The following is a 15021-nucleotide window of genomic DNA, read 5'->3' as shown; positions in this document are numbered from 1 at the left end:
GTCCCTGTCAGAAATTTCTGTTTAGTACGCATCTCTCTCGCTCTTGCACAGATCAAAAACCAGTGTGTCAGTTTTTTCCGAATGAGAACGCCCCCAGGCAGTAAAGCCTGCAACGATAATTCCGTGTTTCTTTTACAATCACACCCCTCGTCAAAATAATCATTCCGTATAAATTGGACCGATATTTGTCGACGACCTTTCGGATGCGCTGCGCGTCCGGGTGTCTCGACTTTCGTTCCCGGGGACTACTCCCGTGTAGTCATCACGCTCGCTTCGCTCCCCTCTCTTTTCCATCGCCAAACAAACTCCTCTTTGCCTTGGGGGATCATCAGGCGAAGTGAAGGCACCCTTCTGGCCATGGTAACCCGAGCTGGTGTTTTCAAATATCCCATCACAGGAAGCTGTTAACGTGATAATATCTCGGGCTAAAAGGTACGGCATTGCACGAGGAATGAGGCTGGACCGTACGCATCATACAGCCAATGTTTATCTAATGTTTCCCTTGCCGCGAGTGTAGTTTCATAATTTCCCCCCCCCCTTTTCCATCTCTTGTGCTTGCGCTTCCATCATAAGTTGACAAAACTAAACCAATTTTGAGGGGTTCGCTGTCTGATTCCGTCGCTGGTTCTCTCGACGCCCTCGGCAGTTTATTATGGCAACGTGTTCTCTTTTTTTTAACTCGGGGTGTGGGGTTTTGGAACCAGAACTTCAGGTAAGTTTCAGGGAATTGAAACCATTTCAAAGTTTTGCTTGGCGTCCGTGAGTGCGAACTCACAAAATTGTACTTTAAATTGGCTCATGTTCTACAAAAGTAGCAGTGTTTAACATCATTTAATGCAGTCGTTTTTTACATTAGAGATACTGCTACAATCTGTGTAGCCACCATTTCTGCAGTAGGCAGACGTCCAAAGATACAACACTTGATTGCGGATATATTCGCGTAAAATTTTCCATAATGATATCGCTTATAATAATCGAATATGTTTGTGGTCTTGTTGCCACCTTGCATGATCTTCCACACCACCTGAAGCGAGGTGGTGTCTCCAAAATGTATTTTCCATGCCAGAGCTTGTCAACTTCCTCCAGGTGTTGAGTTCCGTTTCTGCATGGTTGGAATGATGATAGTTGATAGCAAAGGCATATGGGAGCCATTTAACCACATCTGCGATATTTGTTGGTATTTTCCTTTTTTAAATTGTTTTCTGTGTATTAATTGCTTTATTCTGCTATAATTTGGGGTTTTACTTTCTGTTTTACTGCACGCGCTGACGTGACGTGTAGGCCTCGGGGTTTGAACTTCTCTTGAAAAGAGGAGTTTGTTTAACTCTCGTTATGGGACATATCTTTCGCTTTTTTGCATGAAACAATCTACGGCCGATGGGCTTGAATGCTCGTGATTAATCATGCTTATTGATTTCACACAGACGGTAAGTATGCTCTTTATGAATATAAATTCGATTGTTTGTTAAAAACGACAACACGTTTAGGCTGGAAGTACAGTACGCTTTCATTTTGTCATCACTAATAGGTCAACACCAGACTTCGTTGAAGCTAGAGAGCGCCGTAGCTTCTACCCACGTAGATATATAAATAAGCCATTATATAAGCCATTTAGTACAATTACTGTGGTCCAACTTTCTCGTCTTTGGTGTACCAAAGTTTGTAACCCCGGCTGCTATTATTATGTTACGGTGTGAGGAAAGTCCGGGACTTGAAGGAGAATCTGATGTGCTTTCAGTAGACGTATCTCATTCAATAAACGCAAAGAATTGAAAGGCCCCAATCCACAACTTGAGTTCTTAGTACTCCTCACGATATGTATCACTCCAGTGAAATGACCATGAGGTTTGAGACTGTATGTCTTCTTGGAAAAATGAACTTGTTATCAGTTTATGTTAGTGGAATTCTTTTTTTCTAATTCATTCTGAAATTATAAAGAACACTTGAGGAAACCGAACGACTTCATTCGATATTCCCTCACCAGTTTCACGGGCAATAGATTATCGTCGACACTGTCCTTTCATTTCAACTCTCATTTCAACGTGCCTGTCGTTTGGTCACTCACCACCCGGTCATCCGTGCCGGTTGACCGGGGGCCGGCCAACCACCGGCACGTGTGCGTTGTCCTAAGCCTTGGATGAAAGCCTCAGAAGGAAAAAAAGGAACGAACCACCCGGTAGTTTGATGGACAAAGGATAGTGTCCACACAAGTGGTGTCAGTAACAAGCGGTCAGAAGCTGGATGGAGAGTGCAATATCGTAACCATGGAGGAGGGCATGTACCTCCACCCAGCTTGAAATTTTGAAAAAGCTGCAGTTCATCAGCTTTCAATACCCCTGAAAAATGTGTACACCCCAGGCGTCATGGTGATCTTAGAAATTTCACCCTAATACGGTCAATTCACAATAGTGCGCCTCCAAGAGTCTGCAATGCGTCGACCGATCACAGTGCGCGAAATCTGTCGACCCTTTCCAAACGCGCATTGGGTCGACAGATTTGGCGTACTGTGATTGGTCAACGCGTTGCAAAATCTTGGAGGCTCACTATTATGAATCGCCCGTATTTCAATTGTCGCCGTTCAATGGACGCACAGTCATGAGGTCCTGCTTAGAGCCTCTGGCTCTTGCCACAATTCTGCTAGCGTTACACACTTTCAAGCTACATGTATGCAGGCCTACATGTCACATAATTGGTATGCTTGGGCTCGTTGCATGACCATTATGTTACGACAGGCACGCCACCATTTTAGTGGCAAGGTTGGATACTATACAACACCCCACAGGCATTCGTGCAGGTTGGAATAAGTGGCAGGTTATTGATAAAACGCTGAAACATCACATCAAGTGGCGAAATGTAATGTAGCAAATCTGGCCTCACTGATTAGTACCGACGTCAATTGTGTGACATCAAATACCCTATTGACCATGTAGTGACGGAGCATGACAGGTTGACGCTGCCTTATGACAGCTAGTGACCTGCGCTGTAGACCACACAGGTCACGCAGCCTTCATCTTTCTGGCTGTTGTCAAGTTTCCTGACTTTGCTTTGTGGTGCACAGACCTAGAATATTATAGTCTGCCACTTGGCTTACCTTTTGTCTTTCCATGGATAGGTATGCCTTTTTGCCTCAAACGTGACTTTATCAGAAAGTTGCTAAAGTGTTTGCTCTCTTGCTATGTGCGGATAACAGTTAAAGTGCATGTTCTGTATTGAGTGATTCTGAATACGTGTTTGACTGTGTTTGAACTCGCAGCCCCGAACTAACGGGGAAAAAATGGTTAACACATTTCGCCTGAATTCGTGTTAATTGTGTTTCATCGTCCCAGCAGATTTTTGACTTTGTTCTTGCGATATACGTGCCTGTCGTGCCCCGCAGGCTTGATCAACCGAATAAGGAGCGGGAAATCAACTTATGTGATTTCTGTCCCTTCTCACTTTATCATATATCGACGGAAAAGGGCCCGAGTTGACATTTTAATTTCTGCCTGATTAATGCTGGTGCTCCCCCAGGAACGGTTTTGATGCAAAGCTATACGTGTTTTATCAGGCAGCAGGGCCTACGGAGATTCGTTGCTCGAAGACCAAGCTGCAATCTGTTCGTTGCACCGAGTTCTCGTAATACGAACTCCTATGGTTTCGTCCGTGCCGCGCCGCTTGACATGTTGCCGTGTGATTGATGGCGCGCCGGGCTGCTTCGGAAAGGCAGATTCCCGCGCACAGTCTTGTCTGGAATCAGACCAAAAGAGCCCGGTTACCCGATGCACTGTTTCTGCTGCGCTTCCTCGCCGTTGGACCCTCTTACCCCCGATGTCTTGGGACAGCAACGGCCTCGCCACAAGCTAACCCCTAATCATTAGAGACCGCACAGAAAGTGATTCTATTAATTTCACGAATGGATAAATCCGGGCTCGATACTGTGTCCAGTGCAAATATGGGCTCGGGACTTTGCTTGCGTAAAACCGCTGAAGTGGGGAGAAGGACTAGCCTAGGGGGATTGTAGAGCCCGCTGCTACTGCTGCAAATTTTGGGCGTTATTGTTGGAAGCACAACACTGCAAACTGGTTCGATTATTTCTGAGGTTGGACTTGATGTTAATGACCTCGTATTAAGCAAACAAAAAATGGGGATAATGGACAACGAATCAAACAGATTGGACGAAGAAAAGTGAAAAATATTAATGGTTATTATTTTTAGGAATGGACTGGTTAACTTTTGAGGAAACGAAGCATTTCGGCCGGGGGCTTGAAACGTAGGTCAGTATTATTGCCGGGACAAAACTTTAATCAGATTTGGCTATGCGGTTTGAAACGAGAAGTATGTCGCATTTGGCACTTAACCTTTTAAAAGCAGAGTTTAAATTAGGCCTATATGCCTTTCCAACGTAAGCGTTCTCGAAAGATAATTCTTGTTTGATTCGTGAATTAGGCAAAAAAATATTTTAAAAAACCAGTCAACTTCGTCATTAACTTACAAAATGGGAAAGGACAAACAAACAAAAAATCTTCGCCGTGAGGTCTTTAACCGCTTTGAGTATAAAGAATAGGGAACTCGGCATTCTATTTCCATGTTTATCCTCTCTGCTCATCGTCTTATTTAATATGCTTTATCTGTGGCCTGACAGGCTGGTGGAATTTCACTGAGTGAGAACAAACATCAAACAGTTTTTTACAGCAACACAAAACCGGTTTTCATCACTGTTTTTCCAGATCCTCATACCGAGAAGAAAAATGCGTGCGATCCATCATGAACGCCGCACCAAGTCATCTCTGATTGGATCATATCGATGTCTCATGATCATCCCGTTGTTCGATGGAGTAATCGGCATTATTGGCTTGTCCACACCGCCAAGCGGCTCAGGCATCTTGACTTAATTTAATTTCCCACTGTGTTTTAGGGATCAGCCTTTTGTCCGGGCCCTGCGCCCCGGCGACCATTAATTTGTTTCCAATTTGTTAACACGTTCTCTCGCCGCGAAGATTGGCCCTGATTAATATTGTGAGTGGTGGTAATCATCTGGAGACACCAACCAAGAAGAAAATGTCAGAAACTAGCCAAATATCGAGACAATTTCTTGTAGTTAATCTCATCTTTTCATTAGAGAGTGTTTCAATCTGTCGAATCTAGACGCTGTATTAAGTGCATTTCTATTTTATTCTTTACTATTTTTTATTTTCATTTTATTCTTTTTTATTTTTTGCCCCAGGAAATCCAAGGCCCCCAAAAGGACCTGTCCGTAGCGCGCGTGCCGGATTTTGAACCGACCATGGCAGCGCCTCCAGGCCAATCGAACTTGAGACGTTTAAACCTGCAAGGGGTATGAGGCGGAGGCGAACGAGGCTGAAGTCATGGTGTGCTTCGGGACTTTGCACCTGAGCCGTCCTGATAGGAAACCAGTCCCACTGGCTGGTTAAAGCTGGTGGTTACTTTTTGCTAGAAACCAAATTGGAGAATTTGGGAACAGAGTGGCGTGAATAGGTTTGGAAGCTTGCGATGTCATTATAATCGGCGTGTTTTTAATCAACAGGCTAAGTAGCTACAGAACAACTTGCTTTGTTGCCCAAAGCTCCGTGATTTCAAGACTTTCAACTTGTATCATCAGGAAACAGATCAAAATTTTCAAACCTGATTCTTGTATTTTCAAGATGTATTTTGTATGATTCTTGTAGGCCTTCTTAAAATCATCAATTCAAAATCCCCCGGTGGATTTTTTGTATTGTTTTATTTGTTATTATTATTATTATTATACACGCCGCCCTTATAGTGATGAGACCTCAATTTACTGACTACAAGTTAATCTTTTGTGTTGCCATTTCTCACTGTTGTTTTACAGTTTTAAGTAGCCGACAAGATTTTACGCTCTACACAAGAGGCTTACGGTAACTTCCGTGCGAAGTCATTCTGTTAATACCTGACTTTTGGTTGATGATGGGCCCATCAGTCAGGTCAAGTGCGCTTACTTAACGCCAATTAAAGGGTATTTGCCCACTCGCGCCGTAACCTGCTCAGTGTAGCAGGAACTATGGTGACGGAATTGGACATTTATTGAAGACAAGATACCAAAGGTATTAAATCACCGTCAATGTCACACTGTCACGGTGTGACTCTCATAATGTCCACTCGCGTTTCCGCTGTAACGCCTCCATCATCTTCACTCAAATCCAATTCTCTGAAATGTTTGAGGCGAAACAGACTGTTTCTCGTTTCTTTGCTATCTTAGAACCACAAGGTCTGCGACTGGCGACTGGAAATGAGGCTCAATTCTGAAAGCCTTGCAGTGTCCCATATGGCTACTGTGAGTAGTAATTTCCAGCCTTGTGTGCTTAATTGTCTGTCAGTGATTCTGTAATTTCTGGACACTATCCTTTCATAGCTTCAATGACGGCCACAAAACGCATCCAATGTCAGGGTTAGAGACAAAGATCTACCGGTACCTATTAGAAAGGTATTGTCCATTAGTTAACTTGGACTCAAAGACAAAAAGACACCGTGACTATGAAAATATTCCTTGATGCCAGATTCTGAGTAGTTGGCGAAATCTTAAAACAGTTTCCAGACGGCTCTGGATGGTAACGGGTATATTACCAAAAATACCAGGGCGACTAAGGATTTCCCATGTAACCTCTTGAGAACGTCATATCATGAACTTGTTCATTCCCACAATGCAGTGGGCGTTGGAATGACGACTGAAGTAAATTCTAACCACACTACTAACGACGTGTTTAACGGTGAACAATTTGATGGAGGTTCCCTTTTTATTCAAGGCTGTAAAAAGAAAAAACACAAAAAGCTCATATTTGTTTGTTTTGGGGGTGTTTGCTGGACTGCAGTCCAACAGAATGTGCTCTGTTTACTCAGCGAGCGTAAAGCTTCTCTCATTTTTCAGCTGATCACAGCGAAACATATTTAATTTGATTCTGGATATAGCGTGGTGTCTGTATCGTAATAAGGAATTTGTAACCACGTCACTGTTCTCTTCTTGTTCTTCTGATATGCAAAATTGTCCTTAATTTCCACAGTCTGGGTGCTGTTGTATTATTCATTTCGATCAATAGTTGTAAATGGTAGTCATCATATTCCAAGACGAAGGGAACCACCCAAGCACAACAACCTGCCTTCATTTGAATTGCAATCAGCTTGGTAGAATATCGGATTCAATTGATACGACATCAGAACCGGCTGCTGGACCAGATGTGAGTGATGGCCTGGCGGACTTAGAGACAGAATACAGAGAGAAAAAATTGGGCTGGGATGTTGGGATCATTGTACCGGCCTGGGTGCACTGAACACGCTGTCTCAATCATGAGGCCCAGTGTCGAAATACCGCCCTAATAACCCACAATAAATCACGGACTTTTAATCAACTTTATCGCCGATGAATCGAAATATTCTCTTTCCGAAACGGCAGCTTGATTTATGACTCTCAGCAAATTAACTTACACGCGGATTGACTCAAGTTATAGCCTGGTCCGCGCGGGCTGTGTGTGTGCAGGGCCCGGTGAACGGCAAAGCACGGCGAACGAAAGTACCATCCTGTGGCCTCGTGACTCTGCTTGGCTACGGGGTACTGGGCTCGCTCTTTCCCGCTTCGTCTAGCTTGGTTGCATCTTGCCTTGTCATCTCGTTAGCAATCTCCGGAGTTTATCATTATACCCCAGATTTTTTTTAATCACTGAAGGCATTCTAGCTTTTTGAGTTGGCCGGTGTTCTAATGAAGACTTGCCCGATGCTATGAGAATAAATGTCCTTCCAGTGATACTTCACTTGCCGGTGCCTTTTTCTACACCGAGCTAGTCACGTCACGATTATCCTTCCAAAGCAAACAGTCTCCTTCCGAAATGTGTTTATTCTGGAGTTGCCTCAATTATATGACATATAAAATATTGCGGTGATTCGTGAATTGTGCCTTCTGTACTGATGATATATAGCATTCCTTCGATGCATAGGCATAGGAGACCGGGAAAAATAAAAGTAGTTTGGTAGTTTATGATGCTGTTATTTCCAATATCAAGACCAAGAAATTGCGATGCTACATGTCGATGAAGAAGTGATTGTAACGGCCCCATTTCAAATATTATCTTAAACATATATTTATTTATTTATTTATTTATTTATTTATTTATTTACTTATTTGCACATCGGCTTTAATTACGGGGAAGCAGGTCTAACTAAAACAACAAGGTGTGACTTTGCGGTCAAAAATGCTGATCGTTGGCAGTGAGCGTGTTTCAAGTACAGGTAGTCCTATTAAGATTACCGTCACACTCGTGCTAAGCAAAACGTGGACGTTTGGCGTCATTGTGATATGGAGGGTTACCGGTACGCGTTTGCATGCAGTGCCCAGTAGCTGTTGACAGAGACACAGCGGAACAGTTTTGGTCTGCAAAGAGACATGTATTTCGTTTGAAATCTTCAAAACAGAAACCAAAATTCAGTGGTGGTGTTATAGCTGTTGCAAAAGTGACCAAACCTCGGTTGAGTAAAAATAATTGTATGTCGGAATATAACATGCTGAGAGTGGAAATCTACATTTAATTTGATAAACGTCTAGAACAACACCTCATGCGGTTTAAACTTTTTAACATTTAGCCAACATTTGAAGGGGCTGCTGCCACCTGCCTCGGTGTCTGTCGGTGAATTGTGTATGCATAATTACAATGTACATGATTGGCCCGAAATATAAATGGACATTCGATGTAAGGGGCATTCAAAGTAACCATTTTTCTTGTTTTAAATGTTTTAAATTCACTTTTCCTTTAAAAACTTGATGGATGCAGAAAGGAAACAAATGGAATTAGGAGGAATACACTCATTTTGACATGCCAGAATCTTGCCAATCAAGAGTCAAACCTGGGGAAAATGGGTTCCATTTAAACGCTTTGGATAATCTGTAACGTTTACTGAACATGTTTAAACGTGTAAACACCACAGCCTTTAAGTATAGCCAGCCGCTATCTACGCTGCAGAACAAGCCAATTCGGTATTCCAACAACGCATACCCTAAATAAAGCTCGTCCGAGGTCATTCGGGAACGTAATACGCGCGCGCGAGGTTTGTCTTGTTGGCCCGAGCACACACCGAACTGCCGCACGCTTTGTTCCCTAATGACCTTGCCTTTTTCGACATACCTAACTGGCTCATTCTAACGATTCATCGAAGAGTGCCTTTATCATAATTTTCGCACAAACAACATCTCTCACCGCACTGTTATCATCAATAATACGAATCACTTCATAACGCATTACGGTTTGTCTATAAAAGGGGGTATAAAATGGACTATCGTCGTTTTAAGTTATATCTTTAATCAACTGTATGTGCGTTAAAGGTTCCACGATTAGCTCCCGCACAACGGAAGATGCATCTATTGTCTTTGCCGAGTGGATTACATTAAAGCCGAACTGTTGAATGAGGTTTGCCGGGCACTATTAAAGCTCTGGCAATTTATCTTTAAATGAAAAAGGGTAGGGAGACAGACTTCAGAGAGGGTCATAAAAAGTTGAATGTATCGCTGCCGATCTGGTTGAGCAAACACGGTGTGCGCGGCGCTTGCGTGAGATCAAAGCGGGCTACTCGGGACCAATCACCACAACGACACGATAAGACGGCTAATACGCGATAGGTATCCTCCGTTTGAAACACAGCATAATGACTTGGGTCAATTTCCAGATCACCAATAATCAGAATTAAATATCACGGTACACACACGCTATTCCAATATTGGTTTTGTAATGAGAAAGCTGGCTCCTAGCCTGATAATGTCTACTTGTCGCCTGTGGTGCCAGAGGGGCATGATTAGAGATCGCGTGCTCTTGCGAGGAGCTCTCTTCAATGAGCGTGGTCTTCCGAACTGGTCACGGCTGTTTGAAACATCACGCTTTTGTGTAATTGGCAGAGAAAAGCTGCCACGATTTTCGCTCGTCGCCCAGCGCCCTGTTCGGGCGCTGGGGGAATGATGGCTTTGCACTGTGATTGGCTACATTGTGCACGAACTGTGACCCCGAGGTTAGTTAGCAAGCGTTATTTAAATTTTTTGGTTCGCCAATGGCAATGCTCTGATGATACGAGCAAAGTCTCGGCTATAGTAAAAAATGGCCTTGGTACAATCACAGCGTGGTAATTTATCTTCTCACTCAGTATCACGGATCATGTGTCTTTTGGCGATATATTTCAAATCATTGGTTATCTTGGTGAACGAATAAAGTGTAGTCAGAATGTTTTTAACAGTGAGGAAGAAAAAGAAAAAATACCGAACCGATAACCGCCGCTTGTGTAACGCATTGAGCGAGCTCGCGCGCCTGGCAGAAATTTACCCACAATGCTCTGCGCGTCGTTAGCCGTGACCCCGTGTGACGTATTTCCTTCAGAAAAAAATCTGTGTAAGGCCATCAGCCCTTTCCAGCGCCCTGTTCGGGGGCTGGGCGACAAGCGAAGCCACGGTTTTCCGTCATTAGATACCACTGATGTACATGTATTGGTATTTTGTCCGCTCGTCTTTATCTAAAAAGCCATTTGGCAAATTTACATCGTCATTTTACAAAATGCTATTTTAGCAAAACTTGATAAAAATCAATTTAATAATATTTTGATGTTGGACGATTACGAAGCGGGAGCGCCATGGGCTTTACTCTCGTGGTGGGCTCGGTAAACTTGGTTCAAGTTTCCGATGAAATGAGCCAGTTCGGTATTCCAACAATGCGTGCCTTGTGCGAGATTATTCGGGAACAAATATACACGCGCCCGCGACAGCCTGTCCAATCAGCCCAGCCATACGCTGACTCGCGCACTTTGTTCCCGAAAGATCTTGCCTTTTTGAAATACCGAACTGGCTTATTATCAAAGATAAAGCAGAAATATTTTGGAGAGAAAGAAGAGCCACTTCCTACGAACAACAGTACTCTTTAATTTTTGCTGCAGAATTTAATTTTGCATCATACACCGGTAGAAAGAGGGTACTGAAGCCAGAGCTTCAGATTGTGCAGTGGGAATTTAAAAACGATTTTTATAACTTCTGAAAAATGACTTCACTTTAAACACCGCGGTAAAGGTTCATAAACAAAACATGTACTTGGACTACCAAACCAAGCAAATTGTTTTGCCACAACTCAGTAGTCATGAAAAGAGCTAAAATAATTTTAGCTCGTCGTGGAGTGTGTGTTTTTCACACTTGATTAAAATTACTTTTTGAGGTGAATGGTGAGGTTTTTCTCGCTTCATGCTTCAAACCGACTCTACTTCTAGCCCCTGGCCCTGTATGGCTGTATTTCGCGCCGAACTCCATCTGAGATGCTTTTATGGAGCATTTTCTATCAAGTTGCCGCAACTCTCTAGCGTCTAACTTTTCCCATTTCTCCCTCTTTTATCCCTGGTCCTATCTTTTCTTCTCTCTCTTTTTTTAATCTGCGGCCTCTAACAAGAGGAATCGAGATAGCTTTTTCATCTTCTTCCTTGCTTCTTTTCCCTTCTTCTCGGCCGGTTAATTTGTTCTCGCAAGCAGCTCCTTGGGACTCGTCTCTTTATGTAGTCGTGTCTCGGCGGAGCTTTGTCTCTCATTTATCGCGTTGCCATGCTCGCCGTCATCGTCGCCTCTGACCGATACCAAATGGGATGTGAACTAACTGGTTCCAATTTGGCCGCTGGCACACTGGCGTTTCATATCGTCGAGATGAAAGTGACAGAGAGGGAAAATAAGATGTGAGAAAAAGCGGCTGATCAAGGATGCTTTCTGATTTTTCCCCCCTTATTTTTTAATTTTCAGAACCTTCGGCGGTCTTATTAACAGCTTGGGAAATTTGTTAATCAAGATTACTTGTATAGAGTCAACACTATACGTGAGCATGGATCGTCACAGCTTTCGTCTGGTAAATGTCGACTTTGATGGAGACATAAAGCACTGACATAAAGCGCCGTTGCAAAAATGCGCAGACAAAATTAAAAACCTCGCAGCTTACCTCATTGTACTGAGTTGGTGGTACAGGTGTGAATCTCGTGAATCTTAATTTCATTATAGTCAGTCCGGTTCTAATTTAACAAATCTCGAATACAGCTCATCTACAGTAAAAGGCGCAAATTTAGTCTACGCCGTCAGTTCGCAAATGATGATGACGCTTTTCCACATAAATCGTTTTATCTTTTTTTCTCTGCAAGTTGGTAAAACTCTCTCTGACTTGCACATGCCAATCCCTTCATTTCAAAGTTAACAAAAACAATTACTGGTATGTCTGTACCTAAATTAAGTCTGTATCACATAGGCCTAGGTCTTGCACAGTGTCTTAACTCCGTAATGTGATGCTGATTAATAAAGGTTATGAATAAAAGAATAGTTATTGGCGCAAATGGCCTATGTGGCCGAAAGCGCCATTAAAAAAGAATAACAATGATAATAAAAAAAGATGTACATCTGTAATGTATATCAAATTCTTGCAGAATCTTACATCAGAATGGTATATTTATGGCTTTTTAAAAACTGCTTTCCCTTTTTAGTGACGTAAACATTTTAGTCGTTGGGAAATCCTGAAAATTCTTCGAAATCCGCTTTAATTCTTTTGCTTATCACAAAAAGTGGGGGGATGATTCAATAGCCCATCCCCCATCAAAAGTGGGGGATATACACTCCCTATCCCCCGGGATTGTTTCTAATCAATGTTTAAATCTTTTTTATTTCTTCAAAAAGATAACTTAGCTACTGTTTGTCCTTCAACATTCTTTGACTCCACCGACAATGTTGAGTAAAAAAAAAAGTTGGGCACCCAAAAGGGCAGTCTCATCAATTTTTGATTTTCTTCCCGGTTTCCATACGCTATCGTCGCCATTTATATGTCTCTCTCATTTCTATTGTCATCCTAGCCATCTCACACTGTCATTTCTCTATCGAATCCCCTCATCCCGTCATCCCTCTTTCATCCTCAAGAAAGTTCCGTGCACACACTTTTGGCGCGAAACCACAGTGCCCTCGCGCCAAAACCTTTGTCAAGCGCTGGCGCACGACGTACCCATTATTCTGATTGAAAGCCGACAAGCGCTAATCAATGGCGATCCCTCATGGCGGTTTGGTTAACAACAAAATAGAGCCTACACAATGACAAATCGCTATACTCGTCTCAATAATCAGATTAGGGTTCCCGGTGCATTACGTGTCATTTGGAAAGCGATGGAAGACGGCGCACGTTACAACCTGCACACGCGCGCGGACAAGTACCAGCGTGCGACCGGCAAGGTCCGCCCGAGAACGCGATGCGAGGACACAGCAAAGCCCCAGTGGCAGCGGGCGAAACACTCCACCACACGTCCCCGGGAGACGGATCCAAATCATCAGGGATTTTAACAACGTGAAAGCCTCGACCGTTAGAACCATTGTCACTGATCCATTCATCAAGCACCAATCGCCACTGAATCATTGTAATTTTTTTTTTAAGGTACGTGTATTCGGTCTACAGTTGTGTTAATTTCCCGCATGCCCAAATGTTTTGTTCCGTTGTTTATTAATTCATTGCGTTTTTTTCCTCTTGCTCAGTTTGTACGGGTCCCCATTGTCCAAACCCGAAGTGAGACTTTTTTCGAGATTTTAATTTGCAGCAGTGCAAAAGGAAAACAAACCATGTAAGCTAGCCAGCGCTTCACAATGACTCGCATGTTTTGCATGTTGAAAAAAATACTTCTGTTTTTCAGTGTAATTGTTGTTCTGACTCAAAGATTGTTCAGTCCGAGGTTCCAAAGTCCGTTCCTTCTTTTCTGTTTCCGTTAGCGTTAAGTTGATCATAGCAGACTTTATACATAGGCCTATAGCCTATATTTTTACAAACATGCGTCTGAAAGTTGTAATAAAAGCAAAATTGAAACAAAAAAACAGACATGTGCTGTGAAATATTTTATTAACCATTACCCGTCTGTAAAACAGGTAACTGACTCGCCATAAATCATCAACTGGCTGACTATAGTGGAACCTGCCACAAATACACGCGTTTTGTTCACCGTGTGAGAAAAGTGAAAGTTGTCGAGCCCAACTTTGTACGGCTGGATCAGTCTCCCCACTTCTTACACCAATAACCGACGTTGCTTTGCTCGTTGGTTTCCCAGAAATCCACTTCCTCTCTCCTTACAAATTGTTTGCCTCCCAAGTCCTCCTTTAGTTGCGATAAATGTTCCGTGCTTTGTCATCAAGGAGTCCCGATTTTCTTACGTCCAAATTACGTACTACACTGTCACAGCATTCTCTTCGTGAATTTCAGTTACTTCATATGCATTTTCTATGTCATTTTATCTTTCATTAACCAAGCTAAATAATAAGCAGCCCAAGTTAAGAATGAAGTAAACAACAGCACGACAAAAAATAACTGTGACGATACGCTTGATAGGCCTACACAATGTATTACAGTGTGTGAACTGAGTTGGTAACAACGAGAATTTAATCATCCTTTTATTTTTTCAATAATCTGACGATCCTGTCAATACTGGCAGGAAGTCACAACTCGTAAAGCCCACTGAACAATCGGGGGATTTTTTACAGACACAGTATCCGACAGCTATGAAGACTTCCCTTTTTTAGTTTGAAAATCGTCCTTACGTCATTCAATGGTTAGAAGCAGTTGTAAATTGACGAGTTTTTTGAGAGAAAGGATACCCTGTAAAATTAATTTTAGACAACTTTGCTACCCGCATCGAAACTATGAAAATCCTTGTGCTTTTCGATAACGATACTTGCAAATAATAGTTCAAAGTCAAATAATTCTAAGTTCCGATATCAGCTTCTACAAGGAGGCACTTCTGCCTTTCGCCGAATATGCGAAACGCCTTCTCGCCGTTGCTCATACAGAAGAACTTTGAAATTTAAAAAGGGCAGGGAAAACCACGGCCATTTTCAGCAGCCGCAAAGTAACAATAATCCCATCTCACCACACAGGGGAAACCTGAACTTCACGCATTATGCGTCAGACAAAAGTGGCACACTTAGGGGAGATGCGGTGGACAAAGGAAATATGTATTTCACACCTTAATACAATCCGTAAGTGATGTTTCTCATCTGTCAAA

Source organism: Acanthaster planci, linkage group LG13 (genome assembly GCF_054643075.1).
Source record: "Acanthaster planci isolate LZ-2023a linkage group LG13, COTS_SCS, whole genome shotgun sequence".
NCBI lineage: Eukaryota > Metazoa > Echinodermata > Asteroidea > Valvatida > Acanthasteridae > Acanthaster > Acanthaster planci.
This window is presented reverse-complemented; position numbering follows the sequence as displayed.